This window comes from Trichoplax adhaerens, genomic scaffold, assembly GCF_000150275.1.
Source record: "Trichoplax adhaerens TRIADscaffold_3 genomic scaffold, whole genome shotgun sequence".
In the NCBI taxonomy this organism is placed as follows: domain Eukaryota; kingdom Metazoa; phylum Placozoa; class Uniplacotomia; order Trichoplacea; family Trichoplacidae; genus Trichoplax; species Trichoplax adhaerens.
In genome coordinates, this window is record NW_002060945.1 from 440,707 (window position 1) to 448,931 (window position 8,225).

The window sequence follows — 8,225 nt, forward strand, 5'->3', positions numbered from 1 at the left end:
TTCAAGGCGATACTCTGAGTAGAAACAAATATCTTTTGCCTTATTCACAAGCAGATCGATGCCCGGACGTAGCAAGATTTTATGAAGGGTGTAGTAAAATTTTCAAAAATTACTCTTCAATCTTAATATTTATTCTAAGCATGAGGATAATATCAGTAATTGTTGAGTCTCGACAGTAGAAATGAATCTTTCGAGCTCATGAGATTCAACCATTGCTAGATCAAGAAATGATCCATTTTACAGCAGTTGAGAATAGTTTCTGTCACCTTGTCTATCTTGACATTAAAGATGGGAGATATTACATAGACTAATACCAATCATAGCTGTAATTTTATCTCAACTTAGAAGGATATAGAACTGGCAAGAAATCCCTATTTAATACAAACTTGATATCTTATATAGTTTATAAGCATAAAGAAGATCATAACTGACAGCACCAGATAAGATACGGTGCATATAAGTCAAGTTTTCACCGGCCGTAGCTAGACATTGTTAACGAAATGAATGCAGGTGATGAACAGTTTCCGGTAGAATTAATTTTAGTGTATAGAAACTTATTATATTTATAGGTTCATATTCGATATTTTGAAGATTAATTGCATCTCTTCATGTAGAAGAGTATCATTGAGTTCCGCTAATACAGTCAATATATCCAGCCGATATCCAACGAACATGACTGTAGAGTAGAGGAAATAATAACTACCTAGTGTTAATTTATAAGAAAAGTCATTCAAATGTTTTGATCTTATCCTTGTACATTTGAGCAATATGTTTGGGGCAAAATTGCCATCTTACATCTTTTCTCATAATAGCGCTACATATCCATCAGGCGTATCTAAAAAGTAAGAGTGATAGACTACTTTTGTGCTCCGAAGGAAAAGTAAATTTTGTGAACACTACGAATAAAAGCGACCATTTGCTTTAGGGTAATCAAATATGGATACAGTGATTTTCAATCATGTAAAAGAATTTTCATTGCTCCTATTGTCGTCCTTTTTTAATGTTTCAATATTCAACTTTACTATTCAAAACTCGCTTAGCAAGTCAAAGCGTGATCTCTAAATTGAAATCAATGACATTACTTTTCGTTTGTGGTAATTTAACCCCATGAATGTGGAAAGCAATTGATCAAAACCGACAATGAAATAAACCAAATCATGTGCTGCGACAACAATCTTTATAAGATAATCGTAGCCTATTTCAATGCTAGTCGACAAGCTATCTCATTTATGATTTTTACCCTTTTAATAGGATTTCATCCATTTTAAACAAGACTTAAGTACTAGAAGAAATAAGTACTAGTAGTAATTGTTATTAAATCCATGATAAATTGTAACACAGTGTTCAAAATCAGAGTCTAACGGTAAATCAAAATAGTAGCATGTGGGACAGTTTATATCAGTTGCAATGGATAGGCGATATTTCGTCAGACTGGTAATCTATTTTCTAGCGAGATAAAGCAATGTATTTATGGCAGATAATGATCATAGAAGAGCAATTATATCTTGTGTCAGGATTATTTCATTGAAGACAATTCTACTCAATGACTAGGTATGAAAATATTTCTGTGGAAATTGAATAGTAAAGCATAAAAACGAATAGCTGGATCGTATTTTATCATTCTCATTTTTATCTGCCTGCTAGGCAGATCAAACTTGTACTACCTACCTTAATTCACCTACTGTTCTGATGTTATGTTTCAAAAATTTTTCCAAATAACTGGATAAGTGGATCGAATTTAATAAGGTGATAATATCACCATCGATTTGGGAAGCCATTTTCGATCAGCTAAATAATGTTTATCAACGCCTGGAATCTATAGAATTTCTTTTATTGCCACGACCTTGGCACAATTTCAATCAAGACAGTAGACATAAAATAAAGGAAGAAAGCAATAAAACAATTTATAAGGCCGATACTAATTATCGAATCTTTCTGTATTGATATCACTGCTGGAATAATATCCAGTTATTAGCAGAGATGATTAGAGTGTAACAGATCCAACATTCAACGAAGGCAATTTATTAGTAATCAAGGAGTTTCTGAAGTGATTATCAATAAGCAGTTATTATTAATAATGATGCCATTATTCACGTGGGCTAATAGTTTTAACAAGGAGGCAGTGTAAAGTGTGATATTTCAAGAATAAAGTCAATTTAAGTATTAATTTTATTCAATTATTCAAATAAGTCTACGTTATTTTTCTTATTCAAAAAGTTATTGTTTTGATTTGCTGCTTTGCATAAGAAGTAGTTAAAACAAAGCCACTAGACATAATTTATTGCTGACAGCAATTGGCTACTAGGCCCAATAAGCTTTCTCCCCTTAAATGTGCATATTGTCATGCTTAACTCCACACCCTTTGCATTTAAACGACTACAAATAGAAATTAAAAGTTGAATATAGCCTTCATGATAGCTGAAAACTAGGCAAACAATACCATTTATCATGATTGTATTCATTTCTAGCTCTCAATACGCAATAATTTATTTCAAGACTCCGTAGTCATCACTTAACCAATTTACTGTTGTAGCTATGACTATTGATTGCCATTCTTTTCCAGCGATAGCTATCATTTTGATTTATTGCTTGATCCAATTTTGCTACTGTAATAGAATGACGTAATACCATCATGATAGAATGGACAATATAATATATATATATGTTAGAAATAGAAAATAGACTCTCGTGAGTCTTTGTCCAATTACTATAGCCATAGGAAAGGAATCGTACCACCTTGAACAGAATCAACATTTGTAACACAACTGAATTGTAAAATAAAGCAGAATGCTGTTATGCTGATTGTAGTTGCAAATGCTACGAAAATCATATAAGCAAAACAACTTTAGGTTACTCTAGTAGTTGTATACGGCTAGAGTACGACTGTGTTAGGTATGTTTAAAGGTCAAATACGCGCAATGTTATAATTTTTCTACCAGGCTTGGAATTTTGCGATCAATTTGCTCACCGCATTATTCCAAATGAAAAATTATTCCGTGAATTCATCGCTACCGTAAATTGTTCTACGTCTGTTCGGATTAGGCTTTACTTTACTCATGCGACAACATTGTGCTATTCATCTACGAAGAGAATCAGCTTTGTTTTACAAAGATACAATTATTCTACTGGCAGTAAGTTATAAGAAATTTGTTCTTTGATATCAGACACCGTAATGTAGTGCCATTAGTACTAAAGATCAATATCATGAGCCAAGAACAGTCTTCAATGGTAATGAGTCGTTGCAATATATTCCCCAATATGGCTAATCTATGGATCGCTATGACAGACTATACAGTATAAGGAATAACAAGTTGAAATTACGAAAAGATCTAACTATAATGTAATGTTTATCAAGATCATCGATATTATTAGCTAGACGTTTCCAGCTAAAGGCTATAACCAATAAATTGTTCAAATTGTTCAAAGTGAACATTAAAGCAAAATGTTTATTGTCACCTCCAATAAAATTCGCTAAACCTATCCACCAAAGAGGATATCACGAGTAACTCGTTAAAACATTAAAAGATCTGTCAATATAATTAAGCAGATAATGATACGAGGACAAAATCGTTAATTATGAATTAATTGAAATTTTGCTACTCTAGTATGGTCCTAAAAGGGAAATGGGAAATAAATTGAAAGGTATCGCGCTTTAGTGAGCCTACGTTATGCTATAATTAAGAGTGGCATTATTTACCATGGGAGCCTATTTAGATATCGCTATGCAAGCTGTATCGTCTCGTTCCCAATATTTTAGATCAAATAGTGGATAAAAAGACTACTTTAATCCAATGCCTTTTTTATTTATTTTATTTGTGATCGAATAGGATATCAAAATCAACCAAATTCAAACTCAAAGAGGATAGGTATCATGGTCATGTAATACCTATTATATATACATTTAATTATTAATGAGTTCATCTGGTCGAATTTCGGTCAAAACTCGAGTTGTCCTCATTATGGCACAAGACAGGAATTGATCCATCTTAAATCCCAATTTTTTCCATTCGTGTATGCGGTAGCCATTTTACTCAGTCCATACTTAACATTTCTGCATGAATGATGGATTGAGATGTAATTGACAATGGAACATGAACTAATCCATGTCGAGCAAGTGAACAACTTCGAATAGAGGATATGCCCTTTATTTCTATCTACTGTTTTATTGAAACTAGATAATTAATTGAAGGCCATTTCTAGTGTCTCTGATCGATCATTGAGCACAAGAACTGGACATAGTAAAGATATTTTCTTTTCAGTTGGTATCAGGAGTAATAAATATAATATCTAACTTTTATCACTCGTTGATTAAAATTTGATACCTTGTTGGCCATAGCCCATAAGGTGATCAATGCCCAAGCAATTTCATCTTCATCCGTAATAGACTATGCATCAGTGCGACATGATATTATTTGAATAACCTCATCCGTTGTTGATCAAATGCATTGTTTACCATGATACTGTACATGAACTTGTTAATGTCAACTAAGTTTTAACTTCATGCATTGTAAATTACCATTTACTATTTTCTATTTTGATTAAAGAGATCTAATCAGTTGTGGGTCAAAATTTTATTTATTCTGCAGCGGGTGAAAATATAAAGGCCAAGCAATCTCGAACTGTAGGCGTTACTATCTGGCATTTTTAATTAAAATAACGTGATCAACCACTGATTAAGACTTATTAATAACCAAGACATTTTGGAGTTTAAATATTGGAAATGAGGCAATAACAGGTTACAGTAGTACCTGTAGTTAGCATTTCATGAAAATAACAAGATCAATTGTTGGCCAATTCTGACTTAAGCAACATATTAGCTATGGGCTAATAATTTATAATACTGTACATAAAATGATCGAATACTGAGTATTAACCGATGGCTGATAATTTCGACAAGCTCATGTACAACATATTATATAAAGAATTCGACCTACAACAGATAAGATCATTTTACTATAATCAAAGTGCCAAACGGTCAATACTCACTTGCTACACTATAAAAATTTCAAGTTGGAAACCATACAGTAGTACTTGGGATATTTTATTAAAATACTCTGATTAGGCAAACGATTAAATATTCATCTTCGACACTGTGAAAGTTCCTAGTTAGAAATCATCCATTAGTACTTGGGTAGTATTAATCAAAATATCCTTTAGCCTAAAGGGCTTCTGCTTATCCTGCTATCGATAAAACTCACTGCCGTACATTTTATGAAAATTCCAAGCTGAAATCATACACTAAGAGATTGATTAACATTCCCTGATTAGTAGTAGGTTAATCCTTGCTTTCTACTGTATCTAATACCTTGTTGCCTTTGGGCTTGTCCACTTCTAGAAAATTTCCAGCTTATGTCTTGAAAATTTTATTCTAGTCTATGACAATATTATTATAATCAGCTGTTGGTCGATATTTTATTTACAATGACAATGTACATGAACTTTTCAATGTCAACCAAGTTTCAAGTTCATATATAGCAGGGTGGTTAACATAGGATGTTTTGAACTATTGTGGTCATAAATCGTTCAGGAAAGATTCCGAAAATAGAAATGATCATTCTGGTACTACTCAAGCTTGCTGCTGAGCAAAGTACGCTGACTCTTAAGTGGATATTTGGAAGTAATGATGAAATTATTCATAAAGAATTACGTATGATAAATATCTTTGACCTTAATACGGAACTAATTTTAACTCTTGTCATCGCAGCCAATTGAAACTATTTTGTCAACTAATCTAGTATGTATGGACAGTGTGGTACCGGTGCACAGTTCTTATTGACATTTTTGACATTCTTTAACACTAAATTATTTATTAAATAGATTTCACCCTCGTAATTGGACTTTAACGGTGCTATTTGGACATTGCAACGTGACCTATTTTTGTTCAATGATGCTACCATAATGACCTATTTGTCGTAAGGATAAATAAAAAGTAAGCATTAGCACTATTCCAGAGTAATGGAATAAATAAATATAATGGATCAAAGGGTAACGCCATAAGCTCTATCCTATTTAGTAACACAATCACTACAATTCTAGGGAGAACTATGAAAGATCATAGAATCATTTTATATATAGCTTATTTGTCCATATTAGTAGAGTTAGCATAATTTACAAATTCACTAACCAATATTATACCGGGCACTGTCATGACTGTGTAATACCTGTTATACAATTCTGAAGAGAATTAGTAAAAATCATAGAATCGTTTTATAGATGACTTATTTATCCTTTTGACCAATCAATACCACCATTACCTTTCGAGATAAATGGCAAAAATGAAATGCAATATTTCATGTACAGTGGAGAGCGCATATAATCTACGAATATAGCAACAATCGTCAAACCACCCAATGGCAAAAATGGAGTTACTGCTGTTCTATTCATGCTGTATTGAGCGCAATAATTGTACAATTCTCCACAGAAATAGCTAAATTATGACGTCGTGCTTTACACACTCTAATCCATTACGTATTCTACTGGATCTTCTTGATCTCATTACCATACAGTTTCATTAAAGTAAAGTTTATGAGTATCATTGCTGTTTTTCTAGTATTACGTATTTAATGTGAGAAACAGGAAAATGATTGCATTACATTAAAACACGTTTAAGGTATGTTCAGACGAGCGTAAGAAATCACCAAATGGATTTGTACGGCCATCGTCTAAACCATCAATGTTAAACCATGAAGTTCATGAAGAGTGAACGCACATGTTTTAAGTAAACATAGACTGTAAATTGATTTCTGTGTTTATTAATATGAATAGAGTGAAGCAACACTCGGGATACTTTTTAGATAGTTATTCATATTGACTGATGCCGTAATTGATTTCCATTGATCTTATAAGATTGCTGCATAGAGTATGGAAATAACAATGGAGTTTATGAGTCTCACGATGTAAATGCTTTGCACAAACTGAATCAGTAATAAAATTACTCGCCCAATTTTTCAATCATATTGATGACAATATCGAGCTAGAAGACGATAGAGTATATTCCTATCCAGATCTTTATACGTATTAATTACGCTGTATTGCTCATGCTAGGAGTAAAAATGAGAGCATTTCTATGCATTCAAGTGCCTTTAAAACTCTATTAACAAATTCTGAGATATTGATAGAGCCATTTATAAATTGGTATACCGGGAAACGTGTCTACATCTATAGTGCAGCCCTAAATAAGCTGAACACTAAGATTGGCAGTTATAAGCCAAACCTAACCTTATGTATGTAATTAAGTGAAGTTTACAAGAAACTGTACTTCTTGTTATATTTTTGAGAAGACGCTTTATCACAGCATCCTATTCAAATCGATTTTTATCAATCCATTCTTGTCATATGTTTAATAGTTTAATTCTGTTTGATAATTTTTGCTATCCTGCCGGCAATTGATTGCTAATCAATGCTAAATACGCTAAAAACCACCTGGAATAAAAACAAAATTAACAATTAAAATGCAAAGCCGATATACGATAAATCACAAAGGAGGCGCCAATATTGAAATGAAAACATCTGTATACTTGATTATTGATTTATTCTATACTGCAGTATAATATAATTATAAATGCAAGCATAGAAAATATTTGAAAAATTCACCATGTATACCTGATACATACGTTCGATTAATTTTGCAGATATCATCATCAAATGACAAAATCAATTCAATATGTTGCGTTGAATATTTTCAAAAGTTTAACACCTAACCATTCTCTATTATACCAGCTTTCACAGGACTACAATAAATACAATATTTAGGTCTTGAATAAATAGTTGAAGCAAGACACATTAGCCAATTAGCAGCCAACTAACTTAAAAGTTAAAAGTTATCACTCTCCAATAGAATGATAATCTTGATGATCGTATAGAACAAGGTTTACATCGATCGTATTATATTCTATACGTAGAAAGTGATAAAATTAATCAATGTAAAAACACCGTAATCCTTAATTGATATATATTACGTGACCTACGTGATAGAGATATTTGCCAGGGTTTGCATACAATTAAGAATCTTATTATCTTAAAGATAGTAAAACACGTATTAAAAACGTATAGAACAACATTAAAGTTCTTTCGTTGGAGAAGATCACTAAGCACTGAAAATAATTTCGGAATTTAACACGAGATTTTCAAACATTCATGGCATACGTAGGCCAATTCCTATTCTAGGTAAAACTAATTCGATTTCAGGTTAACTTCTATAGTTCTATTAAATTAGCTTAATATTA